We start from the raw sequence: 15,545 nt of genomic DNA on the forward strand, positions 1-15,545 counted from the left end.
TAGATGGCCCTCCAGCACAGGGGAAGTAGTAAGCATTTCTTCTGCTGGAGATTCAGAAGACCTGTGTGTCTGGAGTGAAGCAGCGTGGTTGCACCAGGTGTGGTCAGTGGAGGAAGTGGGAACTGAGGGACGACAGTGGTCATAAATTGTTCAGTTACCACTCAGGTGTCCTGTAGCAGGCACCTGGCCTCAGTATGGCCAAACACAGAAGCATCAGAAGCACAGAAAACCTGGAGGCAGATTATTATAGCATCGAGCAAGGGAACATATGCAGAGTAAGAGATGACATAAAGTGCTGGGAAGGGTCCATGGGCAGGTGGCATTGTGTTAGGAGTTCACATTGAGCATGGGCAGCATGGGGGATTAGTGTGCTTGGCATAGAAGTGGGTGACCTGAGAAGACAGACCTCAACCGGGAGGGCTACTGAGGCCACTACAGGGGTTATAGCAACAATGATGCCCGGGTTCCAGACATTTATTAAAAGTCACATGCTATGCTACCTGCCTTGCAGCATCTCAGCTAATCTGCCCAGCACCCTCCAAGGCAGGGGCTGATATTTTCTGTGCTGGTCAGCCATCACCACAGAGATAAACCTGTTCTCCACTGCCCAAGTATCAGTGACCTGCAGTGTGAAGTGTTTTCCTGATTCGTGTTACATGAGGGTGGAAGATTGGCTCCAGATCAAGTCCAGACTGAAGGCCAGTGGTGGGTCCATTTGTGCGTTTTCTCATTCCAGGACTCTACCTAAAAGAGCTTCCCTTATCTTGTATTATATATTGTATTATATATCTTGTATTATATATTCATGGTTGATCAATGTAAGAAAAATTCACAGACTGGCTGAACTTTGTACTTACTGTACCTTTAAAGCTTCTGTTTGAATATTATGTTTAACATATCCACACAGATGCCACTGGTCAGGGCAAATCATGTCCAAACCTGACACCAGTGGGGTGGAGAAGCATTCTCTGCCTTCTAGGAGGCCCAGCAAAAGTCACAAGACAAGGGGAGGACTAACATTATCATGCCGTATGCGTTTGTAAAGAGCAGGAGTCCTTATCTCAGGCGGTCTTGCTTTCCACTGTGCTTTTGGAGCGAGAGGGTGCAGAGATGGTTTAATTATACTAGAGCTCTCTTATCTGCTCTTGTCCTCCACTTGCACCTACATTTTGGGAACTACAGGTGAGGGCCCAAGACAGGAGGAATATACTGTCCCAGTAGAATGAGGGACAAACTTAGGGTATCTTTTTTTAGGGCCCATTGACCTGGATTTTTTTAGGGTTCATTGAGCTGGATTTTGGGCAGTATTCAGATTATAATTTTTAAGCACACAGCACAAATTATTACTTGTTATTATAAGGAAAAGCTTGTCTTCAATTGTGTCCAGTCTTCTATGGTACCATAATAACCCTCTCCAATCTCACAGAGAGGTGGTAGTGTTATTTTAGAGATAAGACTACACTTTGAAGAAGGCTGACTTGTTCAGTTGCTTTGGGATGAGACTTGAGAAAGTGTGTTCCCCTACCAGTTTATTATAAATGTTTTCAAATGTATAGAAAAACTGGAAGAGTCCTGTAGTGACCACAAGGCTTCAATAATTGTTACATTTTCTATCCATCAATATCTATACCAAGCACAGACACACACACACACACACAGACACACACATATACACTATTTACTGAACCATTTGAAAGTGAGTTGTAGACATCAAGTCACTTTGCTTTAGATATTTCCACATGTGATCTAACAATAAGGACATTCTTGTAAATAATCACTTACCATTACCACACCTAAGGATATTTTCTTGAACTTCCAACATGTCATGCAATGCCAGTTAGATTTTGGTACCAAGATCCGACAAAAATTTATTCTTTGCACTTAGGTATGATGTTTCTTAAGATTCCTTTGAGAAAAGTCTAACAGTATGCAATTTTTTCTTAACAGGAGTGATTTTAAAAAAAGAGTATAGGGTAGCTGTCTTACAGAATATTCCATGAGCTGGATTTGCTTGCTTGTTTTCTCTTGGGGTCATTTGACTTTTACTTCTGTTTTCTGTATTTACTATAACTGGAAGTTAACTCTAAAGACCTGGCGAGATTTCCCACCAGTCCTTTTCGGTAGCTGTCTTTTACAGCGGAGTTGTGTGCTCGAGATTGCTTCTCATGAGGAAGCACGGGAATCAGCCTGTCCATTTGGTTAAGGTGGTGAGTCCAAGAACTCTCCACGGCAGGTCTGTGTTTATCCCTTTGTAATTCTGAGTGATAGTATGAAATCTTGTGAAGATTGTTTTCATCATAAACCACTTACTAAGATTCTGGCATCCGTTGGTGATCCTGGCCTGAATGAATTACTTCCCTGAGCATATACAGTTTACCTTACTGGTGAGGATAAGCCAACATTCTCCTAAATAAGCTAGGTGAATGCTTAGTTTTTTTCTCTTTACTAGTCCCTTCTCAGAACTTGTCATGTCTCTTCCAGAACTGGCAAATACAATGTACTTTTTGTTTGCTTTACTTTGTTTTTATTTGTCCATATCACTATGAACTCTTGGATTTTTATTCAACTCAGAATTTTACAGTACATTTAAGGTGCTTTTTTTCTGATGCATGTGCAATCTCAAATTTGGCCAGTGGAAAACTCTTTGAGCGGATCTCTGTATTCTTTTGACTCTATTAGTCTTTCTAGAACAATAAGATGTTTTAGCCTCATCTTGCTTTATCGCTGCCCTCTACCTGGAAATTGTCTTGTCTGTGAGGAACTCTGGTTCTGTCTCTAAGGAGTAGGATTCAGAAGTGGATCGAGGCACAGTGCTTTTGAGGTATCATTGCTTTTAAACTGTCTCTGTGAACACATCCTTCTATCAATCAATTGATCAATCGTCTATCTAGTTGTCATTCAAATATAGTCGTACAGGCTTTGTATTAACCTATTTGTTTTTATATCAAAAAATATTGATTTCTAAAAACAGTCATATACTCATGTGCTTGCATTATCCTATAATCTATCTAAAATAGCTTTCCAAATTAATTCAATTATAATTTGATGGACATATGGGCTTCTCCATTACTCCATAAAGGTCTTCTAAGTTTGACGTATTCTCTTCTAATTCAAACTCCTTTCATTCTGCCGCCCTCATACTTAAGTTAAACAGCGTTTCCATTTGGTTGGGTCATTGGCCTTTAACTGCAACTCCCATTTAGGGCAGCTATTCTTATCCTTGGTCTTATGTTCGAATCTTTAAAGAAGCTTTAAAATAAGACCCCTTACCTGATCCGTTCCCCTAGAAATTCAGATTGACTTGGCTTGATATGTAACTTGAGCAGTAAGTATTTTTAAAAGCTCCTTGGGTTAAGAACCTCTGTTTTTTAAATTTAAGATTTATTTGGAGCAGTCACTACATGCATTTGTTGTCTCTTCTTATCAATTTTTTGTCCTGATGGATGGGATCATTTATAATGAGGTTTCTGGTAAAGTTACCACATTTAGCCAGTAAAAATACAGGATACCTATTTAAATTTAAATTTTAGATAAACAATGAATAAATTTCTTATATATGTCCCAAATATTACACAGGGCATATGCATGCTAAAATTGTTTTTTGTTGTTTGTCTGAAATTCAAATAGAACTGGGCATCTTGGCTCTTATCGTCTTCTCTGGCAAGTGCAGTCTCTGAGAGCTCAAGCTGGGGTGTAATGGGGGTGGAGTGTTGTGGAAAAGGAGGGGAGGGAGAAAGGTACCAAATGCTAAAGAAAAACTGCATAGATTTGGTGAGGCCACCTAAGGACAAACTTGTACCTCGAAGTTTGGGGCAGGAGATGATGCTTACTTTGCAGATGTAACTGCAAGGTTTGGGGCATGGTCATAGTGATGGCTGAGGTTTCTGAAGCGATGCTTAGTTCATACTGTATAGCTATTCCTGAGAAGGTACCTGTGGGTAGTAGTATTATAGTTATAGTGTACTCTGGATAGAAGTGGTTCTCTGAAATTTTCAGCCTGGGAAATGGCATGGATCAGCGTTTCTCTAAGCTGAATGTTCACATCATTCACCTGAGGAGGTGAAAGTGCAGTGTGTCTGGTGTTTCTATCCATATTAACAGTAATCTAAGATGCTAGTGGCTAAACATCTTCAGGCTCATGGATTTTATTCTACGGGAGTGGAGGAGAGTGATCTCCAATTCAACGTGACTTATCATACAGTGAGGGCACTTGTCCTCTTGTTGTTTTTCTTCCTAAAATAAATGCACGTTTTCCAAAAAGAGAACACAGATTAGTATCAGTGAACTCCACGATGGACAGAAAATTGTAAGAAATAGATTTAGTAACAGCCTAGAGATGCAAAGAGTAATAGGGGAGCCGGGAAGAGTCAATACATAAATAAATGAGCCAACTGACAATGTGCAGCAGGTATTCAGTGTGAGGGACACACAGGCTTGCAGCATTTGGCAGCCTCTACTGGAATCTAGTTTCCCAAAGATAGAGGTAGAAAAATCACATAGGCCAATATATGCAGACAATAGAAATTTACTTAAAGCAAATACCTCTTGACTTTTGATTGTGAAGAGTGAAGGCTTTATTTCTTGGCCTTATTGGATGACTTCTATCATGTAATGATGGTAATATGGCTTGGCAAAGAGCAGTTTAAGACCTGTGACCAGTCTTGGAAGTTTGAGAACATCTGATTATAGCATGAGATTTCAAATGAGGCTAATATGAATCTGTCCCAGGCACCACAGGGTAATGACTCAGACAACGAGCCATAGAATCAGGCTCTTCTGGCTAACCCCCTTTGTACCACTATTAGCTGTATTACCCTGTGTTAATTACTTACTTTTGCTGTGCTTCTGTTTCTTCAACTGTTTCTTCATGGCACTATTTACTATTGTAAAGTTTGAAACGTTTAACTATGTATAGTATATAATTTGGTGTTCGGTAGACAGTAGTGCAATGAGTAGTGTCATTATTGATTCCTACATTACTGTAGAAATGAGAGATGACTCTCTTTTTGTGCCCAACCTGAAAGCATAATATTATCTATCAAGTAGAAGGCTCTGTAAGTAGCCACGAAGGCACATCTTGTTCCCTGCTTTAGCCCAAGGAGGCCGGATATATAGCAATTTGAACTGGAAGCACCACCTGGTTGGTTGGATTTGAGGCAAGGCTTGAGAGGTGGGGATGGGGTGTGCTCACGGGACCTGAGCAAGAGGTGCGCAGCCAACCTGGGTTCTGAAACCAGCTAAATCTGTGAGGGGCATCTCCAAGATGCTTGTCTCCATGGGTCATGGTGGCAACAGACCAGTTCATTGCTGAGGTTGGAGGTGCACAACCAAGCACAGATAGGTTGGAAAGGGGTCAGACAAATGGGGATGTGCTAGAGGACACAGATCAAGGCCACAAGACGGGCTGTGGTCTGGCCAGCTGGCCTTCTAGAAATGCAAACCCCAAACCTCCAGGCCATTTTGTCTCCATATATCCAACTGAAATCTTTCTTGCCTTTAGCTCTTAATGCATTTACCTTCCCTCATTTCTACCTCCAGCATTACCCCTCACGAAGCCAAATTATCTTTTCCCGGGACTGTCAAAGACCTCTAACTGATCTCTCTGCTTTCTTGCTGCTGCTTCTTTTTTTGTTTTTAATCCATCCACCAGCCAGATGGACTTAAAGAAGCAATATGACCATGTGTCATCCTGTGAACACTTTACATGTGTTTTAGGACAGGTTAGAATTTCTTAAGGTGCGTCCTCACACCCCAGCGCGCTCTTTCCAGCCCCGCCCTCTGCCAGGCTCTCCGGCACCTCTGGCTTCCTTCAGTTGTTGTACTCTCCACACTGCACCCACCCAGCCTTTGTGACTCAGCTGCCTCTGCCTGGATTACTCTCCCCTGCACTTTTATCTATCTGGTATCTTCTTACTCTCTCAGTCCGAAGTCCAGCATCAAGGAAATTATTCTGATCTACAAATCAGGTCGACCCATCAGCCATTTCCTGTTTTAGGCCCTCGCAGAACACAGTGAATTTCTCCTTTGTGGTACTTACACAGTGGAAGGAAGTTCCTCATTTACTTGCGAAGAATTGATTAACAAGCTCTACAAAGGTGAGAATTGTGTTTTCTTTTGCTTGGCATTATATCTCGGTATGCTATTTAGAATATACTGAATAGTCCATATCTGTTGACTGAATAGGTGCGTTAAATGGATCAATGAAGGGGTGCATTAATGAACAAGCAGAGATTTGGGCAGACTTAGGGTGTGGGAGTGGATAACCGCCTAGGTTCATCTGCAGGCACTGACAAGAGTCCTCTTATCTCAAGATACCTTAGACTTTCCCTGAGAAGACCCATTCCTCGGGCTGACCTTTTAAGCCAGCAGGGGTTCTTCATTCGACAAAGTCTGGGAGAGCAAAGGTCATGTTCCCATTGGGTCATCTCTGCATTCTTCGTGCACTGTGTGCCATGTTCTAAGCAACCAGTGTATTTTTTCTCTAGAGGGGATGAATCACTGAATCTTCCCCAGTGGCTAGTAATCCCCCATATTCTCCTCTTTGCCTTCATTTTGCCGTTGGGCACTTGGTCTGGGATGCCTGGCTCCCACTGGAGGTGGTCTAGGCTGATGCTTTGGACTGTGTTTTAGATCCACCTCCCTGTGTGAGAGGGTTCTGTATGCTGGATATTCTGAATATTTTGATGTTTTAGGTCATTCATAATAAAAGGCTCTCCACTGCACCCCGGACACTTTGTGAAATAACAAATCCTAGCTCTCTTACCCTATTTGTACCGGGGCTCTTGTCATTCTCCTAGAACACTAAGCTGGGTTAGAAGTCCACCTCCTCTCCAAGGCCTGAAAGTACTTTTGTTTCCTGCATAGTTCGGAAGTGACTTTTCCCAGAAAGAAAACACCCAGGCCCCAGTTTCTTAGCAGCCAGAACTGGAAGAAGAACTTTTCTTTTCTCCCTGTATTGCATAAACATCTCTTTTTTTGTATTTATATCTCCAACAACATGTGATGACCCTTCGGCAAGTCCTTATGCTAAATTTCCTTTTTACGGTGGCAGCAGTAAAAACCTGAGGGCCTTTGATAGGCAGTGCCGGATGAAGCATGGATGTAAATCACCTGAGCACTGGATGGATTCACTTGACAGATTTCTAGGTTCAGTGAAGCTTTCTTCTCCCAAATAAATCAAATTCTGACCCGTGAAGGTCTACATTAGGGAACACTTCTGAAGTGTCTGAATTTGGGCTGAGGTTAGAGGTTGTTCTGTTTGTGTGATAGGCACAGATTTCCAGGGGGTAAAAATGGGAAAAGTCACTAAGGAGAGTCTTGCACATTTAACTTTTGCTTGAAGATTCTGGAGCTTTTTGCTCTTGGCTTTTTAAATACTATTACAAGGAAAACATATAAAAGACACAGGAGATCTTGGATAAGCATGGATAATTGAAACCAATCTTTGGTGGAAACATTTTTACTTGAAAAGAAGTGTGCGTTGTGTGTGTGTGTGTTGTGGGGGGGGGGGCTAGAGAGAGAGAGGGAAGGTGAGGGAGGGAGAGAGAGAAACTTTAGTCAATAACATATTGTTGAAGTTTTTCTATAGGCACAAAAGCTAGCCATGGCTGGAACCCTTTAAGAGATTTGCATGTGGAGTGCCATTGAAAAGTTCTATGTTTAGAGGGGGCTTGGAATTTTAGGATTGTTCTCAAAAGGTCCAGTATCTTGCTGTGATGCAACGTATGCTGAGGGTCAGAGGGACGTGGATCTTCGTCTTTATTCTCAGGTTATTCTTTCAAATTGTATAGCATTTCCACTTATAGTCCATGTTTCTGTAAGAAACCCTAGACTGAAACTGTAAAGGTACACATTGGGAATGAATACATTTGCAAGGCACCTTACCTCTCCCCTGGGGACCCACCAGGAAGGGGAACTTGCAGCTCCCGAGCCAGGTGCCAGCCAGGTGGCGGGCTGCCTGCATGGAGGTAGCTATGACTCTCACTAAGGGCCCACTTATCGCGGAGGAGCCTGTTGCCCTTAAGGACTGATTATACACATTATTGGGTAGCTCACAGCTAATGGGAGCTGTCACAAGATCTCAGAAGACTGGGCTTATGATCTGTTGATAAATAGATATGTGCTACACATGGGTCAGTCATTTCCTTGTTAGAAAGAAGGAGGAAAAGAAGTGACAGCCTTCAGAGTCCCACCTGGGCTATGGCTACCGGCTTGGCAGGGATTTGGCATCAGGATGTAGGGCAGGGATGGGTCGCAATACATAGAGGAAGGGCTCTATTCTGGCTCTGTAATAAGTGATGCATGGGATTGAGGCACTGACCTAGGCGTTTAAAAACGTGTGTTGGAGCTGGGTGTGGAAGTACAAGTTTGTAATCCCAGCATTCTAAAAGGCTGAGGCAAGAGAATCACAAGTTCAAGCCCCACCTGTGTAACTTAGTGACAGGGAGAACCTGTCTCAAAATTAAAACCAAAAAGACTGAAGAGGAAGCTTGGTGTGAAGGTCTTGGGCATCGAGGATGTTAATGGACAGGATCGTGAAACTGTTGAACCCAGCAACCTTCTTGCTTTCTGACCAGGAGGGTGACCTCTTTTGTCAGACAGATATAACCTTTGCCATAGGTGACGGGATCTCCCAAAGAGTGAAAAAAGTTGACTTGAGTATTATTTTTCTCCTCTGTGTTAATCTGTGTAAATTTCTGCTGTTCTTTGCCTTGTACCAGGAGTAGCTGTTTACCTAATTATTCTGCCAGTGAAAAGTGGTTAAGGGTTGGACAGAGGAGGCAGGAAAAGATTGCCCTAGAACAAAAGAGAAATGTTCTATCTTTTCCAGGAGACACAGATTTATTTCAGTTTTAGTAGCTCCTATTCAAATTCATCAGAAGTAATTAATGAAAGCAAGACGTCCTGTACACGCGCGTGCACACGCACGCACACCCTTTCCTAGGATTTCTTGCCTTCTCACGTGAATTATGTTGAGCTGTTTGGTCTATTGGTTCAGTACCCCGAGCCTAGTGCAGTATTGTCATCCCTTGCTTTACAGCACAGTCATTATATCCCTAAACCACATTGTGATACACGGTGCCTTCTGTTTACGACTCCCGAAACTCCCACTCCATATATCACCTGCCATAAAACCCATCAAACTGCTGCTACTAAAATGGTGCACGGTGGTCTAAGCAGGAGCAGGCAAATTGTGTGATACCCTACTGTGGTTAATGAGAGTGAAAATGTGGGTAGGGTTTTATTCAGGCGATGTTCATTTGCAGGGCCATTGTAGTGAGATGGCAAAGAGAGATTCTTTTGTTAACTTGAATGACAATATATTTTCTGTTGTATGGGGTGGCTCAGGGCAGAGTTTGCCAGGGTATTTGTCAATTGTAAATAAGTCAAATTGTGACCTTGAACAGCTAGATTTTGATTGCTTGAGGTCTTGAAAACTAATTAGTATACTGAGATTGTCAGATTGAGTATCAGAAACCTGTTGCCAGATTGAAGTGCAGTAGTGATCCCACTCTAATAAAGACAAAAGAGAATTCAAATAGAATATCCAGTTCTGTAGGGGAGATGCAGTTACTGTCCTGAGCCTCTGGGATTAAGAAAAGAAGATGGTGGATAGGGGAAATAGCATTATCCCTTCTGGAGTTTTTAAAAATCTACCTGAAATCTGCATATATGCAGAAACTTCTTGGACTATCCATACCCATCACTCAGACTCTGAAAACTGTGTATCTTCACTGGGAAGTAGGGATCACTCAAAAGTAATATTAAAATATTATTATTTAAAATGAATAATAAAAACTGGGCATGGTGGTGCATGCCTATAATCCCAGCACTGGAAGGCTGAGGCAGGAGGGTTGCTGTGAGTTTGAGGTCAGTCTGAACCATATAGTGAGACACTCTCTTAAAACAACAATCCCCTCCAAACAAGCAATAACAAAAACCTGAATAATAAACATGGCTTTACTTCTTAAATAAGCTTTATTCAAAGGAATTCTCACCTTACACCCTCCCTTAATTCTAACCAAAGAGCTGAAGCCCTTTTATCCCAGAGAAATGATTTCTTCAAATGGTTCAACAAATGCTGGCATTTTACTCAGGATAAAACAATGCAAACTTCTCTTGCATTTTCATGACCCACCTTATTCTCTTCCAGCTCTTTTTTTTCTCCTCAAAACAACTGCTACATAGCTTGAAAGATGAATCCTGTTAATAATATTAGAAAACTTTCTTCCACTAGCTTTAGTCCACTTACAAAAACTTTAAAGAAAAATGAACCCAGTGTATGTACAGTGTCTGATCTCATTAACTCACTCGTTCATCACTGAGATATGAGCATCCCCAGAGCCCACCCTGGGCAATGTCATGGAAGCAGAATCCGTCCCTGCCGTGCTCCTGGCTCTCTGTTCTCATCTTCGCTGCTCACCCCAAGATGACTGGGGTGCTGCTGCAGCCCCGGCAGAAGTGTGCTGTGCCGCCAATCTAGTGTGGGTCCCCCACCCACGGGCACTAGACCCCAGGGCTCTACTGGGTGCTTCTGATGTCGTTCACTTGACATATACAAAAATGCTATGAGGGGTTTTCTAGGACATTTCCTACTGTACAAACCTACAAAAGTGAGACCCATAGAGGCTAAGGACTTTTTCCAAGGGCAGTTAGGTAGGAAGAGGCAGGGCTTCTTGTGGCTCCCTTGTCCTCCATCCTTTTCTTCTCTCTCCCGATCAGCTGCTCCTGGACTCTCGTCGGCTCATTTCTCTTCCCTAAAATGATGCTCTCCTGGGGAGTTTCACATCTTACGGCCACATCAGAGGAGTCACTGGGAAAGAAGCACCAGTGCCTTTTCGTGTTGCTGCTTCCCTGTGTGCAGCGAGCACACTTCCTCGGAGACTCCTATCTCCAGGCTCCTTTCTTGGCAGCTCTAATCACGAAAGGGAGTAGCAGAACGCCATCAAGGAGGACTAAATAGGAGCCAGGAGAAGTGTCCCACCCACAAAGCATTTGTGAGCTAAACTGGCAAATTCTATGTACTTTTCGGAGCTCTGCTCAGCAACCCCACAAGAACACTGCTGTAAGGGAGAGGAAAACAAATCACTAAGATAGATACGAAAAGATAATGTGGATGAATATGATTCCACATGGTATGAACCACTTCTCAGATTGAGCCTCTCTGTGATCTGTTTGATTTTTTTAAGGGAAACCTGATTTCAATTGAGTCATATTGTTTTAAAAAAAATACCAACTCCAAACAGCACCACAAAAAGGAAATTAAACTATAAAAAGTGCATTAAGGTAAGGGTAGGGATCTAAGTTACTGGCCCAGAAACGAGTTAAAATCAAAGTTAAGAACAGAACCCCTAAGTTGCTCTTGTTAGACATTACAGATGCCACCACTATTTACAACTGCTTGATGTAAAACAGTCTACCTTGCAGTGGATGCTGACTTCATCCACATAGCACTTACGACCTGGGGATCTCCAAGTACTTTATAAGCATCCCCTTACTTGTTCAATCCTTGTGGAAAATCAAATAAATATAAAGCACTGTTATTTAAGCCAAGAGAACAGGCACATTCCAGTTGGAAATGCCATATTAAATGGGGGCTTTGTGACGGTCTGGGGGCTAGCAAGGGATCTTGGTGGCCCTCAATAGGCTTGGATATATTTTCTCCTTGAATTAGTTCCCCCATAATTTGTAATTCATATTTCTGATTTTAGAGATCTTCATTAAGATAGGCAGTCGAGTAAAGAGGCTGTTTATATTCTAGCCTTGCTGGTGCCACTAACGAGCTGCGCGACCTTGGACAGGCCTCGTGCGCTCTCCCCCACGCCTGCTGTCCAAGGTTATTTTGAAGACTAAGCCAGAAACCAGTGTGGACAAACTCGGGGAAGTGCGGAGCACAGAACAACTGTATTACCGTTACATACATGGAAAATGAAAAAAGAAACAAACAAAATGGATAATGTACAAAATTAAAGCTGAGAATAGGTCACAGTGTTTTGCAGGCACGTAGATGTAAGAGCAAAGTTAATACAGGTATGCTTGTGCCCTTCCTAATTATTTCTTACACCTGGGCTTGACCCATGGGAAAATTCTCTCAGAGGGCATGCATTTAGGGTCTTGTATATTTTTAGGTTTTCTTATTAAGTAGAAGCCAGAGCCTTTTTATGTCTCCATGGGGATACCTCCAGAGCTTGTATCAGCAAAAAAGAAACTCTAACCTGAGGTGTTGAGGTTAGGACAGGAAGCCAGGAGGGGCTCCGGTCTAAAGAATAGGGACTATGGGATCAAGCCAGCCTGGTGTGTTCTTGTGCTTTCCCCCCGGACATGGGATTGTCACTATGTGTAAAAGGAACTTTGTTTTTCAGAAAGGAAAAGAATTTATAGGTGTGTGTGTGTGTGTGTGTATGCGTGTGCGTGCAAGATATATATATATATATATAGTCAACAAGTTTTGAGTTTGTTCATTTGTGAGGGCTGCTAAAAAGGATGCGATGTCTTTCCTGGCTGAAACAAAAGTTAGCCAACTGATATTAATTGGATACCCGGAGACACAGTCTTGTGTAGTATGTTATCTGTGATCTCCTCTTTTAAAAGAGGTTGGACATGGCTATAGTTTTATTATCCACTGCTACTCGTTTGCAGTCTCACTGGATCATTTTTTCCGATGGCTCAGCCAACACAATTTGACCAGTTGTGAGAAAACTTCTCTGAGGTTTAGAAAATGCCCGGTCCTGGTTAGTGGCCTGGAGGAGCTTGTGGAGTGGTCAAAGAGAAGACCAGGTTAAAAAGAGAAAAGTAGGAAGATTTGCCACGACGTGCTGTCAAGTGGCAGAATTAACCCACGATTTGTGGACTTGGGAGGAGTTTCCGTTCTGGAGAAACAGGTGGCTGGCGCTGGGGGCTGGAGGCGGAAGTGTCCTGGGAGTGTGGGGGCCAGAAGTGCGGCAGAGAGGAGGGCCGAGACCAGCCTCCATAAACACCTTGGTTCTGCAAGCCCGAGACCAGCAGGGGGAGCACAAGGTAATAAACAGCTTTGGTTTCAGAATTTGTCTGTGATCTTTGGAGTTCAGGAAAAACAACGCGGTGAACAAGACAGCAAGAGAATGGCTGCCATCCTGTCTTCGCCTGTTTGACCTAACGCCTTTTAACAGTCTGTCACATTTCTCCCCGTCTCACTCACAAAATGTGTTCCGCGGTAAATGCAGGGACCCAAAATCAAAGAGCCCACAAATAAACAAAAACTAGGTAAGGAAAAAATGACATTCAGTCCTTAATTGTTCTTTAAAACAACTTCACTCCTTAGGCCTCCCAGTTCTTTGAATGATCAAGTAATATAAGAGGCTTACAGAACATTATTGCTCAGAGGCCTGTCACTCATATTTTCTCTGCTTTGGAAAATGGGCTATTTAACAGAATTCAACAAATCGATGACTTTTGAAAAGCAGACTTGAAGGGTGCTAATACAATCTTTGTAAGGCTTTAGCAATGAAATACGCTTCTGAAAACACTACAGCCTTATGTTTATTCTCAGCAGAACTTTAAATTTCTAGAGACTTGATCAAATATGACGGCTGTTCAAGTGAGGCTCCTATTTCACTTAGTTTGTGCTACCTGGCTTTCTATAAGCCACCCTGTGAGACTTCCATCCATTCACAAAAGAACAACACAATTCTATCTACCCCAGGGCCTTTGCACGAGCTGCCTCCATTGTAAGCCTCATTCTCTATGTCCTTCCCACACTATTTTTGGTCTAGTGAATTCCACTTCAGCAATTTGGCAATTTTGACCCTAACTTAGTGCTCACTCTTTAGGAAAATATCTGTAACACACAGACTAAGTCTGTCTACCACAATCTCAAGGCACTTTGCACTTTTTATTCGTAGCACTTAACAAAGTTTGCAAATACACATATATTTTTGCAACTGTTCTACTCAGCCCCAGAGGAAAGACCATTGTTCTGTGTGCATACCGTTGTGTCCTCAGTACAAAGTACTGTGCCTGGCACCTAGTAAGGCTCAAGAACCTAACTTTTGGCAGGAAGAAAATACTGACTTAATGAAGGATTGTGAACTGATAGTAACAGGTGTTGCAGTTAGCTGAGGCAGATGGGAGTAAAGAAAATCGAGACTGGACAACAAAATCGAGACTGAAGAGCAGAAAAGACCACAGGAGCCTGGACAACTGGTCTATCCTCCTCCCACAGGACGCATGTGGGAGGAGGATACGGGCCGGGGCGGGAGGGGGAGTGTGAGGCTGGGATGCGGGGCGGAGCCTGGCCAGTTTGGCTGAGGGCTGTGTGCAGCGGAGCGGGCGGGGCCGCTCTGCGCTCTGCCTCAGGGGGCAATGGCCGCGGTTCCCTGTGAAGGGATCTAAAGGATGTTGCTGATCATGCCACTTATTCTCCACCTGCTTCTCATCCCAAAGCCACCGCTCATCTTTAGTGCCCGCCCTGTGTCCCAGGGGGCCGGCCCTGGCTCCTCGCTGGGTCCGACTTCCCTCTGTGGAAATTTTCACTCACCTCTTCCCGCTTTAACTCTGTATCCTCCTGGCACCAGACTTCCTTTAATGTCCTCCCTCCAAGGGACGTCAGGTATCTACACGCAGCATCTGGCACAGTGCTGGGCCCTAGGTCGCCAAAGGGAACAGGATTCAGGGTGGCAGTTTGTCTAGATTCCTTCTAGAAATGTCTGCTTTATTCCTGGTCAGCAGTTTGGCTGCCTGGTTCTTGGCTCTGCCAGCAGAAGAAGGCCTCTCTTTCCCTTCCTCCACTGTGCCCACAGCCCTGATAGCAAACCTATAGTCTCTGACTCAAGCGGTCTGACTTAGGAAACCCCAATCTGAGAGGGGCATGGAGGACGGAAGGTTAACAGGTCAGAGTGCCTGTTAGACTCAAAGTGCAAAATTCAGGCCACAAAAATTTTTTGAACTAGATTATTGCACTAGCTCCCTCAATGTCCTAATTTATTTTGCCAGTGCAGAGCCTGGGTCTGTACCCCTCTCAACTCCACCCCATCCCCCCGAAAAAAGAGGACAAGAAAATCAAAGAGGAAGATTCTGGATGCAAGAGATTCTCTCCTGGTTCCAGTCCTATTGTAATGTTACTGGCTAGTTAGCTGTTTCTCGCTAGACATATTGAACAGATCTATAAAATGTCCAGTGATGCACATGTTCATGAGCAAGCTCAGCTACCCGAATGCAGAACATAAAGACTTGAAGCACAGAAAGTAATTTAAATATGTTTTTAAACCTATGACCTGATATTCAAGACATTTTCCTCACCCACCTCCTGCCAGATACCCAGAGTAGGAAAGTAGGATGAGTTCTCTATATTAGCAATTGACAATGACCCATTTATAAAAACTCAAATGCAGTCTTTGTCACATTTTGCAAGTACCTGAAGGAGATATAAAGGGGCCTGGGCTTAGGACCTACCACAGAAAGGGCCAATACTCAACCTGTAGCGTCTTGTTCATGAAGGAAATGTGTCCTTGTGGGAGAGAATGACTCAGGGCCAGGACCTGGTGGAATTGAGTGGTTGTCACCCCATA

Source organism: Chinchilla lanigera, unplaced genomic scaffold, assembly GCF_000276665.1.
Source record: "Chinchilla lanigera isolate Chin_1 unplaced genomic scaffold, ChiLan1.0 scaffold00023, whole genome shotgun sequence".
In the NCBI taxonomy this organism is placed as follows: Eukaryota; Metazoa; Chordata; class Mammalia; order Rodentia; family Chinchillidae; genus Chinchilla; species Chinchilla lanigera.